The sequence below is a fragment of the Peromyscus maniculatus genome, chromosome 6 (genome assembly GCF_049852395.1).
Source record: "Peromyscus maniculatus bairdii isolate BWxNUB_F1_BW_parent chromosome 6, HU_Pman_BW_mat_3.1, whole genome shotgun sequence".
NCBI classification, from domain to species: domain Eukaryota; kingdom Metazoa; phylum Chordata; class Mammalia; order Rodentia; family Cricetidae; genus Peromyscus; species Peromyscus maniculatus.
The window spans coordinates 121366480-121382759 of NC_134857.1; the positions used below are offsets into that span (position 1 = coordinate 121366480).

General features: G+C 37.5%; 1 protein-coding gene across 8 annotated transcripts in view; it reads right to left on the reverse strand.

The window, feature by feature from the left end:
• Window positions 1-16280, reverse strand: part of Bmpr1b (bone morphogenetic protein receptor type 1B) — a 336975-nt gene that overhangs the window by 62103 nt on the left and 258592 nt on the right. The window contains exon 1 of one of the 8 annotated variants that reach the window (XM_042280015.2): window positions 4654-4769. The exons of the other annotated variants lie outside the window; for them this stretch is intronic. The gene's annotated coding sequence lies outside the window, so the exon portion shown is untranslated. Of the gene's footprint in view, window positions 1-4653; window positions 4770-16280 lie in introns of those variants that run through there. 8 annotated transcript variants of the gene reach the window in all.

Here is a 16280-nt window from a genome sequence, read left to right on the forward strand (position 1 = left end):
AATGCCTATAATCTCAGCCCTCAGGAGGTAGGGGCAAGAGAAGGAGGTGTTCAAGGCCAGCCTTGGCTGTATAGGGGAGGGGGGAGAAAGAAAGAAAGAGAAAGAGAGAAAGACTTATAAGAATGTAATTATGACATTTATATTCTATAAATTGAGAGTTGAATGCCACACCAATAAAAGAACTTAGAATGTCATAAGCTATAAATAAATGATACCACAAGGACTTTACACACCGGCAACAGTTGACTTTAAATACTTTGGATAATGTTGGGCTAATGGTAGTGTCAGGCCAATATACTCAATATGAAAGTTGAAATAATGTATGTATAATTCAACTGTCATAAAGTAGAATAAGCTATAGACTGCCGGGGCAGAGCAGTTAAACTGCTCTCTCTTGTTTGGATTTTTTGCATCAGATTTTTGAGTCCTATGAAATGTTCCATTCCACCTTCTATGCCAAGAAAGAAAAAGTTCAAAAGAGTGTGCATGTGTGAGTGTGTGTGTGTGTGTGTGTGTGTGTGTGTGTGTGTGTGTGCATGGGCATGTGCCAGGACTGCCTTTGTGGATCTTGTTTACATTTCTTGGAGAAGGATGCAAGAAGCTGTGAGATAGAAAACTTCTCTCACTACTCACTTGTGATTTCTGCATGCTTGATATATGGTTGCCAAGTTTCCTGGGCTGAGAGACATGAAAAGGAGGTACAGAATTACTAGGGTTCCCACTAAAAAGCCCAACACCGTGGGCAGCACTAATCCTGCACCTGTGATGTGTTATTCAGCAGTTAAGAAATGTGTCCCAGTCTGTGGTTGCCTAATGCAGCTCAGCTGTCTCCCTCAGTCCTCCCTTTGATTATGAGCTGGCCAGAAAGATTACTCCAGTCAGGCATTGAGCTATGTTCAGGATCCACAGCATATGACAGTGGAAAGGTGAAAAAGAAAATGCAAATTAAAAAAAAAGGAAAAAAAGAAGAAGGCAGGCAATGACCACAGGGTAACATTATGCCTCATTTGCAAATTCCCAGATAGTTAAAAGCTTTCTCTGGCTTTATGAAAGTCAGAAATTAATTTGAAATTTGTCATTTAAACATTATCTAGAGGTCCACAAGGTTTACCTTTACAGGTCCCTTCTGTAATTCTAATCCTTTCACACTGCTGGGAAAACTGAAGACGGAGCAATCGACATTGTTTCTATCTTTTTAAAAATCAAATATAGTGTATCATTTGGTTTGACCCATTGGAGTTTTGGGCTACAAAAATTATATTTCAGATTTTATTATCCTACTGATATATAAAGGTGTGAGAAAGCCAGAATCAAATACTGTAAACATTCCAGGAAAGCTAGAAAAGCCAAATCCATTTGGAAGTATGCATCGTGCACAACCCATAACCAAGTACTGCAGACCTGAAGAGATGAAGAAGAAATGGCCACTCACTCTGCTCACAAAGCCTTAAGATCCGACTTGAGAGTGGCATACCTGTCCCCAGTTCTGTTACTTTTCTTTGGTCCTGGTTATATTCTCTCACACCAAAACTTTCATGGTATTCTTATATATACTGCACAAATGCCACACCACATTTCTGAGGCTACTTTCTGTGCTGCATTTAACAGCTTAAGACTTAATCTAAAAACCATGTATCTTTTCCTAATAGCAGAGGACTAAAAAAAGACTGTAGGCACAATAAAAGCCTGAAGAAAATTATATCAATTCCAAAATGTAAGTACAATTTATATGTATATTTAAAAAAAATTGTTATTTTTGGTTTTGTTTAGAAACAAATTTTGCTGTCAGACATAACTTATTTTTTTATTGAGAAAAGATTTCTGTGTATACATAGCATGTTTATAGAAGAATGATAAGGTGGAAATTATTCCTGTGTCCCCAAGAACATTCTTTGTTATCAGCATTAGACAAGTCTCAGTGGATTTCTCTTACATGCAGATAGCACTATTAAAATACTGTATCATAATTCCCAAGCAACTCTGAAGGAAGACATGTGGTGCAAATGTTAGTTTTCTCCTTACTTTTCCCATGTATCCATGCTGAATGTACAAAGTAAAAATAAGAATAGTGTTATGGATGTATAAGACTAGAATACATAGCTTGATAATTTCAGAGGGAAACAAAACACCATTTGTCCCCACTAATTATACCAAATTGGCTATTAAAGAGGTTCAAAAACTGCCCCCCACCACCTCCTTGATTTGTGGGAAGAAGATTATCAAGCAACAATTGTGCTGCCTTCTAGGCAGAAGCACTAGGGATGATCTTCAGTGAAGTTATGTTATTATAAACATTGTGCTATCTTAAATCTGTGTAAGGCACACACTGGGACGTTCTGGCCTGATGCTGCTCAAGCTGTCCTTCTTTTGATAAAAATAATTTTGGTTTTCAAAACATTTTCCAAAGTACTTTCAGTTTTGTTTTGCTTTGCTTGACTGTGTAACCCTCAGTGCCTCAGTGGTTTAGTCTTTGAAAGTCTCCCTGAATTTCTTTCCATTTCCTTACTTCACGTATTGTTTTCATTTTAAAGGCAAGACTTCATGTTGCAGTCTAGGCTGGCTTGAAGCATACTGTGTAGCCAAGACTGACTTCAAATCCAACAATCCTCCTGCTTCAGACTCTTTAAATGCTGGAATTATAGGAGTGAGTTATCATACATGGCTTTTATTTTTTTATTCAATCCCCATACTTCCATTTATGCCAATAGTATTCTCACACACTTTGCTCTAAATAAAAGATGTTCCCTTTCTTCTTTTCAAAATTATCAATATGTGGGTTATTATTAATACCTAAAGCACCAAGAAACCAAAAAAATTGAGTGTAAGCTGAAAAATAATTGCCTTTCATAAACTTCTCTTTCCACCTGTTTATGTATTTTGACTCACACCAACCTAAGGCAGATAACTTATATGTTGTATTGTTTCACCCTGAATATATTGGTAAATTGAGTATATAATCTCAAACTTCAAATGAAGGAAGAAGATAGGAAATAAACACTTAGCATATTTTACATGAATAACGGAAGTAGGTGCTTCCAAACTATCATGATTCTAATACGGAACAAAAGACTGGCTGTCTTCAACCACCACTCCAGTCAGAAGCTCTTTCACTGCCACAAAATCATGTGGTGGAGCAAAATTCCTAACAAAACGAATTACTTTGTATTTCAGCTATCAAACCCCAGTCCTTCTATTTACTGGCAACAGTACTCTGTAAAAATCCAGCAAAGCAGGACTGGAGCAATGATTCATTCAAGAGAGTACTTGCCTGGCAAGAACGGGGACCTGACTTTAGTCCCCCAGAACCCTCATCAAAAAAAGAAAAGGCAAGAAAGAAACCAATAATGATGGTGTATACATTTGAACCTGAGTGCTGGGGGCATCTGATGCCTAAGGCTCACTGACCAGTCAACCTACCTGTGCAGCTCCAGGACAATGAGAGACTGTCTCAAAATGCAAGGCACCTGAGGAATGGTAGCCAAGGTTGTCCTCTGGCCTCCACACATATCCCCGTGTGCCTGTACAGTCCCTTACACATGTGTGTATGCATACACAAATCAGCAAAATTAAAAGAGGTCGGTAAAGCCTCTCAGCTCTCCTATGCAAGTTGGGCTTGCTGGTTTAAAAGAACAGAAGTGGTTTGTTTAGGACAGTTGTTTTGTGTCTCTAAAGAAAGCCTATGATGACCTTTCAGAACAAATAGACCCCTTAATAAGCGATAAGTTCACAACTGAATATATTTATTTTCTTTCTGTCTTTTACAAGAGAGAAAACATTTACTATCATCCTTAAAACCATGATAACTCTTTGGTAGTGACATGAAGTGTCTCCCTTTTCTATCCTCATATTAATTGACCTAAGAAGTATTAAAATAGCATTAGTTACTAACTAGGCAACCTGGAATGGAGTATATCTCTGCAGTTACTTCCTCCAAATTCTATATCCTACTAGCTCACTGAACATGGTAGCTTTGTGCATGTGAAAACCATGGACAAGATTTCCCTCCCTGCTTCCTAGCAGTGAGGAAGAAAGGAATCATTCTAACAGGTACCTGACCTACTCACCCCAACTGTGCTAGGCTCAAGGCTCTGCTAAGTTCGATGCCTTCTCTCCAGCAGGGAAACATAAGCAGAGAGAGCGTTAGTTACGGCATGAAGACTCTAGCTGATAATCTTGACTGTCTTTGAGAAATGTTCCACTGTAAACCATGTGCTGAAAGCCATTTATCTGCATTTTAGAATAAACAGCAGAAACTACTCATTTAAACAGATGGTAAGAAATCAACCACTGGTGCTGAGAAAAAGGCAGCTTCATTTTGGAAGGAAGAATCTGTCAATTTAGTAAAACCCAGTGCGGGATGCTGAAGTACAAAAATCTTCAGTATCTTGTCACATAAAAATACATGTAACATACCGCCCATATTTTAAAAGGGCCACTAATTCAGTTATCAGAATTATTGCAGAGTGGCTTCAAACTCAAAGTACCTTTACTGAAGTTTGAACTTTGAAAATGATCCCATCAAAAACAAAACAAAACAAAAAACCATTATTCCTCTTTTATACCTTACTATAAATATATTTATATGCATTTACCTATCAGTAACATGTTCATTCAATGCTTCAAGAAAACACTACACAGTTAAATAGAACCTACCTCAGAACACTTGAGGTTCGATTCTGCACATGATTTAGCACAGTATGGGGGTGACAAAGGACCTTGTCAGAAGTAGTACATACAGGGACAATATGAACTTGTCCTGTCAGAAGACAAACAGAAATCTGCCTTTTCCACACATCCACTGTCAGAAGCTTTTTAAAACAATTCTGAGATCAGAGAAGAGAACACACAGGTGTGTATTATGCCAATGAAAGGACCAGAAGGTGAGGGTGCAATCTGATCTCTGCTCTAACACATTCTTGTGGGCATTATAAACACCCTTTGAAAGAATAGTACATTAATGCTAATTTTTTAAAACATCCCAGATAGCATGAGATCCATTCCCTAGCAATACTGTTCAGAGAAGCTGTCTCCAACATCAAACTTGCAGCCAGCTTCAAACAAACCTATACTATTTTCTCCAATGCACATCATGAACAATAAAATATTATCAGCACATACACTTTTGTTATATCACAAAAACTACAAAACTCCACAGGATTAAGTAGCAAATGCTTGTGAACTGGTTCATGCCAATGGCCGTAGGTCCTAGGGAAGGCCTGGTGCTCACTCAATGAATAGCATCATAAGCCTGGTGTGAACGATGACAGCCAGTGCTTGCTAAAGTGTAATTACCAATCTTCAGACATAAAACAGCTGTCAGTCACCTTTGATTCAGCAGCAGTCAACTCAGAAGCCTCCACTAATGTGTGGTACACATCAGACATGGAGTAGAGAGGAATCTTTCTTTTTCAGTACATTTGAAGAATGGTTTTTTTTTTTTTTTTTTTTCGTCTTGTCTCCCAACTCCAAATGGTTCCTCAAAAACTTAAAATATTCTTGAAAACTCAGGCTTCAACATCCTCTCCCTCCCACTTGGTCTTAGAGCCTCAGAAACACCAGGTACCAAATGCCCTCCAAATGTTCTCTTGCCCCGTCCTCCCCACAGCAACTCCTACTTGTGAGCTGCCTTTCATTTTCACAGGCTGTCTCCGGAGCTGTCCTGCCTGCCATTTGGGTGCTGGTGCTCTTCTCTTCTCACTCCCAGATTCCCAGTTAGTATCCCCTCCTGTGTTCCATCAAAAGAGGAAGTGATCCAGCCTCACTGAGCCCAGCTGAAGCAAAGTTTTAAGGACAAAGAGAATGTGAGTTTATTGGGAAGAAACAACAAGCAAACGCTGAGAGTCGGAGAGGTTTCGTTTACAGCTTTATATTAGAATGTAGAAACTTATATACAAAACACGTAACCAGGCACCACCTCTTACAATAGACCAAGTCACACGTGTAACAGGGTAACTAAACTCCAAACAGGTGTAGGAATCACGATTTCTAGCCTAAGCTGTGTCACTGACTTGGGAATCTACAGTATGTATTTTTTTTTGAGGTGGGGGGAGGGAGTGGCGCGGGAGCCAGCATGAAGATGATGACTAAATAAGGCCCAGGTGGCAAGCACAGCATCTCAGGAAACAATGGAAGATGTCTGTCTATGGAATACTTATTGACTTCATTACCTGACTTGGGAAGACTTGGCTAAACACACCTGTCTTGATTAGCACTTTGGTCTGCAGGAAATGATTCTGACTTAACTGGTAATCCCATTCCCTGGAGGGGCAAATGAAGGGTGCTAATGGAGGTCTCTAAAGAAGGAAACCACATGTATAAAGTAGGGGCTGTTTTGGTAACTTCCTTATATCCGCTGACATTCTAACACAGTACCTCCACTTCCAAGCATGAACTTGGAGGAAGAACACATAAATCTTCTAATATCTAAAATCACAATGAATAAAAACAGATCCAAATCTGCCTGGCCCAAAGCTCAGGAAAGCATTTCTATTACACATATGAGATTGTATGAATATACAGGGTTCTTAATATATATTAGATACAGATGTATGTGTATGTGTGTCACTTGCTTGACCCAGCAAAATTCAAGCAGATTTTAAAGTTGTGGTCTACATTTATACATTTACAGAATATTATGCACATTTCAAATTATTTATGCTTGTAAGCTTGCATTATTAAACTTACTCAGATGGGGATAAAATGAATTGAATGATTTTTTTTAGAAAAAGTGAATTGGGAGGGCAGTACATATATGTACACCACACCATCAATACTTATTCAGGATTTCAATGGGCAACTGCTTTGAGTTCTGAAAAAGCTGATTCTGTAATCACTCATTTGCTAGAAGTTATGGCCATCATGGGTATACCTACACAAATCAAAACTGATAATGCTCCATCGTATGTCTCTGTTAAAATGAAACAGTTTTTTGCTTATTATAATATAAAGCATATTACAGGTATACCACATAATCCTACAGGTCAAGCAGTTATAGAAAGATCAAACAGAACTCTAAAGGATATGCTAAATAAACAGAAAAGAGTAACAAATACCCCCAGAAATAGACTGCATAATGCTCTATTAACTTTGAATTTTCTCAATGCCAATGAGAAAGGAACAACAGCTGCAGAGAGACATTGGATAATAGAAAAAACTACAGAATTAAATCAGCCTATATACTTTAAGGATGTGCTGACCTCCGAATGGAAACCAGGGTATGTATTACGTTGGGGACGTGGTTTTGCTTTTGTTTCTACAGGAGAAGATAAGATGTGGGTACCATCAAAATTGATAAAGGTTCAATTTGAATAAGAGAAACCTCTTAATTAGAGGAGGTGATAGTTTATCAACCAGCATGAACATCCAATTTAAACTAACTTGTACCAGTAACACATGCCTTTTCATTTAATCAGATAATAACTTGCCAAAAAGGAACATCCCCAAAATTAGTCTTGGGGAAAGGTTTTTGTTTTTGTCTTTTAGGAGAATGAAGGTTAAGGAATCTGAAGAACACAGGACAAATGAGACAACTGAAGAAAAAGGACAAATCATCTATCCCAGGAAACAGAGTGAAACGGCGTATGGGTATATATTATCTAAAAAATTTTATGTCTTCCTAAATGTTTGTTTCTGCTTTTCTCTAAAAATTTAACACCATTGGTCTTCAAATAGTCCCAGTTCAATTAAAATTTAAAGCTGACTTTGGAGTTGGAGAATGGCTCTCTCCTTCTTTAAACTTAAGCATGCTGTTAAAAGGAAAATGCAAACTCCCTGTATCATACCAGAATAAAAGAGTCATCTTCTGCTATGGGACAGGACAAAAGCCAAATTAATTAAGGGACTATTCTATTACTAATCTCAACTCTTTGATTCTATTCTGATTCTTTAAACTTTTCTTAAAGTATGAATTTTATATCAAAATTTACAAGATTAACATATATATATATATACACATTTTAAACTTCGTTAAGATATGAATGGTCATATAGAGTACTAACTAATTCTAGAAAAGAAGGCTTCAATTAGCTGCATATATATGTCTTTGTGTTCGAGTCTCTTATCAGTTTTCTGCAGGAAATCACGGCCAGGCCTAACATCAACTGAAGTCTCCAGAAAGAAGATGGGGCCCCACAACAACAACAATTCCACATGGACAATAATAATATCACTAAGCTGACAAACATCATCTACAGATCAACTTTGAACTACAAGGTGCTCAGAGCAATTTTGAGATGACTAGATGAGATGATCCAGTCTCAAAGACTACTTGAATAAGGACTTGAGATAAACCCTGAACTTTGGCATTATACACAGACTGGATAATGAAGGATATAGTTACCTTTCCTAGAATTTGACAATTAACCTAAAATTTTTCTTTCAGGATAAAGATAACTTCGCCCATACCCAGCAGGAAGCAATTTTAAGAATACGACGCCCACATTCCCAAAGAGGTGGTGTGGGGCAGGTGGTTTTTTGGTCTTTTTAATGGGTTTTGGGTCTGGGATAATTTTCATTGTTTAGGGGGGTTGGTTACAAGTTGTTGTCAAGGGTTAGGAAAAAGGCTAAGCAAAGGACATTAGATTTAAGGTTCTTGTTTAAAAAAAAAAGAAAAGAAAGAAAGAAAAGACAATTACTAGTTTTAAATACTTTACATTGGATTGGATTGTTTTATATTGTATACACATTTGAAATTGATATTGTTAGAAAATGCTATATGTTTATTTCTAATTGTATTTATACCATTCAATTAACAATGTAATGCAATTTTCTGATCCTTGAATGTTATTATTACCAACTATTAGGATATAAAGAAATGAAAGTTAGTAGTTAGACATTACAATAGAACTTGTAGTCATATTAGATATGTTTTACAAATTGAGCAGATATATTTTAGACAGGTCATCTTCAAACCCTTCAGAGAGCTATAGAATATGGCATTTAAAATGTTTTAATAACTTAGAAATTTTTCTTTTTTGAGACATGTCGGCTCCTGGCAGTACCAATCTACTTCAGACAAAATATGAGCATTGAAGAAACTGCATATGGAGTTAACTTTCATTGTGGCAAAAGTTAGCCACTGGACAACAAAGTATCCTCAAATCAACAGGACAAAATGGACAGCAGAACATGAAACAAAGGACTACTGATTCTTGCCAAAACAAGTGTGGTTATGGCTTTATCAAAAGGCATCTTCTGAGGCCAGGACAATATGGCCCCATCCCTGAAGTGGCCTTCGCAATCCAGAAAAGGTACAGTGCCCTTTTCTTCGAAGGCAGCTTAACAGGCAGAGGGCCGATGGCTTCTGTTGTGCAATGGAACAGCAGCTGAAAGCTCACGCCTCTCTCTGAAAGCTCACGATAGTAGACTGGCATTTAATAGAGGGATGTGGAGAAGAAGGTGATGCTGAGATGAAGCCATATATACACAGCCAGAAGAATGGACAGCTGAATTCAAAAACGGTCAACAATTTCCAGAATTTAAAATCCTGAATCATGACAGGACACTAGGTGAATTCAGGTGTTTCTGGCACATGGACTGCTCTCACCCAATGTGAGGTTGAACTGTTGACCTTGTGTACATCCTACTTCACAAATGAGTCTGTCAGATATGCTAAGCCTATAGGCTGAAGATGATGCCCCAACACTGCAGAGAAGCCTCAGGTGACTGTCCAGGCAGCTGGCTGTTTCTGTCAACTCACAAATTTTTTGGAAGTTGCTTGTATGCACTTCCTGTTTTTATTTTTGTTAGCTAATATTATTTCCTTCTTGGGTCTCTGAGGGAGTTGAAGATTAGTTAGTTATAGATGAAGGTTATTTAGTTATATTTGAAGATTAACTAGGATAGAAAGTGAATTAGATACATTTTGGACTTATCAAAATAGAATAGATAATGGAATTATTTTCTCTGATTTGTCAAATATAAATGGACTAGACATTGTTTAGGTATTTATTACTTGTATATATTGTATATAGTTATTGTACTTTTGTATATAGTTTTTCTTATGTTAGTTATAACCTTTTCCTTTTTTTCTTTTTATTAAAATAGAAAAGGGGAAATGTGGTGGTATTCTAATTCTACTGAAATGTGATTTTGTTTGTATGCTAATAAATAAAGTTGCCTGGGGGTCAGAGCTATTAGAGCCATAGCAAGAGTGTGGCAGTGGTGGCACATGCCTTTAATCCCAGCACTTGGTAGAAGAGCTAGGTAGATCTCTGTGTGTTCAGGGATACAGCCAGCATTGGAGACATGCACTTTTAAGACCTGGAGGGCTGTACATACAGACAGTGACGAGGCAGTCATGTGTTTGGGTTTACAACCAATGAGAAGGCAGAACAAAAAGACTATGAAAAGACATACACACAGGAAGTAGCTCTCTTTCGGAGAGCTAGGATCACCGCAGGAGGAAGGGTGAGATTTTAGCTCTGTGCTCTGACCTCTTGGCTTTCTCTTTTACATTGGTTCTGTGTTTCTTATTTAATAAGACAGTTGGATACATCTACAAATATACAGGGTTCTTAATATATATTAGATACAGATGTATGTGTATGTGTGTCACTTGCTTGACCCAACAAAATTCAAGCAGATTTTAAAGTTGTGGTCTACATTTATATATTTACAGAATATTATGAACATTTCAAATTATTTATGCTTGTAAGCTTGCATTATTAAACTTACTCAGATGGGGATAAAATGAACTGAATGATTTTTATTAGAAAAAGTGAATTGGGAGGGCAGTACATATAGCCATATTAGAGTGGCCTAGAAATAAGGTGTTTGAGATTATTTATACTAAATGTATTTAAATAAAAGTCATATTTTATTCTGATATATATTTACTAAGTTGATAATGTTTTTCTACTTAGTAACTGGACAGACTATGGGTTAACACAAAAAGATGAGAGAAATACTATAGAGTGGTAAACTGAAGCCTTAACTCCATCCAGCACAAGGAGCTTTGGGTTGTGGGTAAAGAGAATAGGTCTCAATATGCAGAGATGGTACCGTGACCCAGTATTTAGACCCCCCAAGAAATGCTGTTTTGTTTCAAAATTATACTAGCCTGTACTGGAAGAAAAAAAAAAAAAGGTTGTCTGATCCTAATTATGATATGTACTTTCCTATTCTAAACATTTCCAGTTTGTTTTGCTTTCTAATTTCAGTACTGGGACTTGCAATCAACTCCAATTTTAGCTCATATAAAGCTCTAAGACCTACAAAGTTTCTAAGGGCTGAACAAAAAAGAATAGAAGCAATAAAAAAATCGGTCAGTGATCTCAGAAGGCCATGATTATCTACACGTGGCTATTAACCTTAATTTTTCTGCATTCATTGTAATTTGGCTTTTTGTGTTATTTTCATAAGCACCTGTGTGTGATGGGTAAGTAGAGTTCTTGCCAACAATTTCTCATTGATTTTGGTCAGACTTCTGGAGGAAAAAGGCAAGAGAAAGAACAATTACATTAAATATGCTGCCGGCCAGGCTGGATGCACAGCCCAGTAATAGAGTATTTCTCTTTCGTGGGCAAGGCCTTGGGTAAAGTCCAGAGCAACACAGCATGGGGTGGTAGGAGTACTTCCAAGTCCCAGATTTAAAGCAAAATATTTCTCCGGGTTTTGATAATGTCTGGTTCACTGTGTGATGCCAATGAGTTCTGTGAAAGCGAGCTTCTCAAAATCTTACTTTGTTTTGGGTTGGGGGGTTGGTGTGACCATGCATCTGGAAGATATTGGTGACCTTGTGTATCTTCCTCAATTGTTCTTCTTATTTTTCCAGACAGGGTTCTCACTGATTAGACTAAACTAGCTGGTCAGCAAGCCCCAGGGGTTCTTCAGCTTCATGCCCTCCATGCTGGAATTACAATACAGGTGCATTTGCCATGTCTAGCTTTCAAGGTTCTGAGGATCTGGAATGGGGTTCTCATGCTTGAGCAGCAAACACTTTATTGACTGAGTCATTACCGAAATCCTCAAAATCCTGTTTGTTCCTTGGTGGTTTACACTTTGTCATTGGCAATCAGTAGTGTCATTTTCCTGGAAGTGACAGGCACTTTATTCATTTTAGAGGATACATCTATAAATACTGATTAGCACAGCCATAGTTTATCAGTCATTCTTCCCTGGAAACAGTTTGTTCCATGAAATCAGTCTTAAAAAAAAAAACCCTGATCTTCAGGACACTGAAGAGTAATTCCACATGTCTACTGGCAGGAAAAGGTGGCATTCACTTAAGTGGATATTTAATAAAATTAATGTTTACTGTTCCACTTAGGACATGCTTGACTGAAGCTTCTCTTATTTGAATTGTGTGTCATCACTAAGTATGTGCTGCAATGATGATGACATTTTGGTGGTTTGCCTTGCTCTTTGCCAAGGATCCATGCATTACTGGTTGTATACCGGCATTGCAAGTGTTAACACATCTTGATGCAACTATATTTGTGAATATGCTTCAAGCCTTCTAGTCTTCAAAATTACAAATATAAATTTATACATACTTAAAGGTAAGTTGAGAAATATTAATTATGGAAGACACAGAAGTATAATGAGATTTGTGTGTTTGTACCACTACACTCACACACGTATGCACAGGCCAGCTGTCTGTGTTGAGTACCTTCTTCTGTCACTGCCTATCTTTTGGGTTGGTTTTTGTTTTGTTTTGTTTTGTTTTTTGAGACATCTTTCAGTGAACCTAGTGCTCACCATTTCAGCTATTTTGTCTAGCCAAGAAGCCCAGAATTGCCTCTCTGTCGATGTCCTCCCCACCCCCAGAACCCGAGTTATAGATTACACACAGCTATGCCCAGCTTTTATGTGGGTGCTAGAGATCTACATTCAGGTCCTCGTGCTTGCTCAACAAGCATTTTTTCTACTGAGTTAACTCTGTAGCCCCAAGGCTTATTCAATGGAGAAAATATAAATTTAGGAGCTGGAGAGATAGCTGGTTAAAAGCACTGCTAGTGGTTAAAAGCACTGCTACTCTCCTAGAGGAGCTAGGTTCAGTCCTTAGAACCTACACAGTGAATCACAACTGTCTTTAAATCCAGTTCTATCCAGGAGGTCCAATGCCCTATTCTGGTTTCCAAGTGTACACCATGCATGTGATGCACATACCTCTACAGGCAAAATACTCATACACATATAACAAAAATGACTGTGGTGGTTTGAAAGAAAATGGCCCCCAAAGGGAGTGGCACTATTAGGAGGTGTGGCCTTGTCAGAAGAAGTGTATTATTGTGGAGGTAGGCATTGAGGTCTCATATATGCTCCAGCTATGCCCAGTGTCTCAGACTACTTCCTGCTGCCTGCAGGTCAAGATGTAGGACTCTCAGCTTCCTCTCCAGCACATGTCTGCTTGCATGCCAATGTATAGCACTAGGATGATAATGGACTAACCCTCTGAACTGTAAGACAAGCAATTAAATGTTTTCCTTTTTAAGAGTTGCCATGGTCATGGCGTCTCTTCAAAGCAATAGAAACCTTAACTAAAAAATCATCTTCTTTAAGAGAAAATAAAAATTTTGAGCCTCCTTAAAATATAATTATATCTTTCCATTAGAAACCACAGATCACTGATAAAACTGTTAAATGTAGTAAATGCACTGGGAAAAAGTATGAATGCAAAGCTATGCTCTTGGAATTTTAGTCAGTCTTTAAATACTAAAATTAAGCTACAGATCCAGAATTAACCTATCACCATTTACTTTCTTCCGGTTATGAAATTCTGATAAACCCTTAAGAAAGGATCCAATAGTATGAGAGTGAATCAAATACATACAAACATTCCCATTCTAAACAATCATTTTAAAAAGGAAAAGTTCCTCAAATGTGGTAGCAGTTGTTGATGGTGGAGGGAGTTATTTGTTTATCTGATAACTTTTGGGGTGAATTTGAAGCTACCAAAGGTAGTAGCATCTTATGTTTCATATATACTTTTCCTTATTTGAACATCAAAGGACTAAGATATTGAAACAGATTTTCTTCTAAGTTTATGTGTGTGTTGACTTGCACTTAGTTTAAATCTTGATTTCTAAACAAAATTTAGTCTTTCAACTGTGCCTCAGGAATGTGGCTATAACATTGTATGATCTCCAAATCATGAAACTAAGAACAAAAGATGAGAACACAGATGAATTTTTCTCCCTTCTTCCTTTTGATCCAAAATTTTCAAATTCAAAAACTGCAGGTTTTGACAGAGATAGTAAATTAAATCATATTTTAGGTTAGAGAGCTGAACACTATATATAGCCTGAGTTGGGAGAAGAATCTGAACAGTCTCCAAGGCCCATGAAATCAGCTAGCACCTTGCAGAAGGAATCCCATAGGCTGGAGACCATGTCTAGCTCTGTTGATTAGTGGCTGCATGACTTCTGCTCAATTTTCTAGCTCCTCTAGACCCTAATTTCTCTACCTTGAAAATAGGGACAACGATGAATATTTCTTACAGGTATGTCACTAAAATAAGTAGAATATTGTGTATAGCATTTAGGGCATGGCCTTATGCACACAAGAGTATCTTATAAATGTCAGTTACTTCACTTATCAGAAAATACATGGTTTAACTTTTGATAATAAAGTTTGACTGTAAGATATGCAACTGCAGAGTGTTCAAATTTCACTGCAAGTTCATAAAGCTACAAGAATCCAGAATAAACAGAAAATGACACACCAGTTAAAGATACACAGGGAGAAGAGCACATTACAGAACGGGAAAAATTACTTCTTTTTTTTTTTTTTTTTTTTTTTTTTGGTTTTTTTCGAGACAAGGTTTCTCTGCGTAGCTTTGTGCCTTTCCTGGAGCTCACTTGGTAGCCCAGGCTGGCCTCGAACTCACAGAGATCCACCTGGCTCTGCCTCCCGAGTGCTGGGATTAAAGGCGTGCGCCACCACCGCCCGGCTGAAAAATTACTTCTTTATATGTATTATTGGTGATAATTAATACATAATGTATGTCCAATTTTCAGTCAACTTGAGCCATTTTCATGACAAGTAAGTGTGGCATGACAGGAAAAACCAATACTCAAGCTGTGGTAGTGAGTAGAGTGCTGTCTCTGCAAACTGCATTTGGATCTCTAGGACCCATGTAAAAGCTGGGTGAGATGGCATGCACCTGTAACTTTAGAGCTTCAGGGGCAGAGACAGGAAGTTCTCTGGGACTTGCTGCCAGACAATCTAGCCAAACTGCTGAGCTCCAGGTTCAGTGAAAGACCCTGTCTCAAAAAATAAGTCAAAGAGTGACTGAGGAAGACTCCTAAGGAGGATCTTTGGCCTAAACAAGTATGAAGGTAGGGAAGGAAGGGAGGAAAAGAGAGACAGACAGACAGACAGACAGACAGACAGGCAGACAGGCAGGCAGAGGGAGAGAAAAGAGAGAGAGAGAAAAAAAACACCAATACTGTAGAGCATAATGTATCACATAAACATACCAATATGACTCACTTACATTTAGGGCTCATTAGTATGTCATGTCAACTTTGTCTCTGGAATACTTATAAACAGCAAGTCTTACATGCCATACACAATACACCTTATAAGACATTATGAAATTCTATATGATAACATTAGTTACTATTTTTAACAGCATTTAAGTATTTGCATATCACACTTATGATTTGCAAGAAACTCATATGAATATATACATGTATGTATTAAACAGATACAGAAGTCATACTTGGATAGATAGTATATACCTACAGAAAGTATAAAATAGGTTTCAAAGCTTGTCTTCATTTAACCATGTATAATAGCTCTCCAATAGATATAGCAGTCATGCAATGCAGTTGAGTAATTTTACTGGATTCTAACTTCCTAATTTTAACATGAAGAAGATATAAAGATATCATGGATATTCTCTTCAAAATGTATGAATATATCATCTCAAAATTAAATATAGAAAACTTGTTGTTAATAGACCCTTTGTTGTATCAGGTCTACTGTGTTTAGCATGCTTCAAGCAGGAAAAATAAAAATTTCTGAGGTAATACATAAATGGAAGAATGAAAATTACTGTTCACTAAGTGTCTGCCACAGGTGAAATATTGTGTTCAGATCTTGCATGTGTTTTCACATTGTTCTTACCACAGCTTAGGAAAATAACTACAAGTACTCTGACTTTTGTAAATAACTGAGGCTCACATATAAAGTTTTAACTTCAAGCCAAGAATCTCACTACTCCATATTAATGTTTGAATTAGACCGAATTACAACAGCGTCATTCATCAACAGTAGGTATGTCTACATTCTATCTGTTTGCCCCAACTTCTCTTGTATAAAGAAGACAAGCT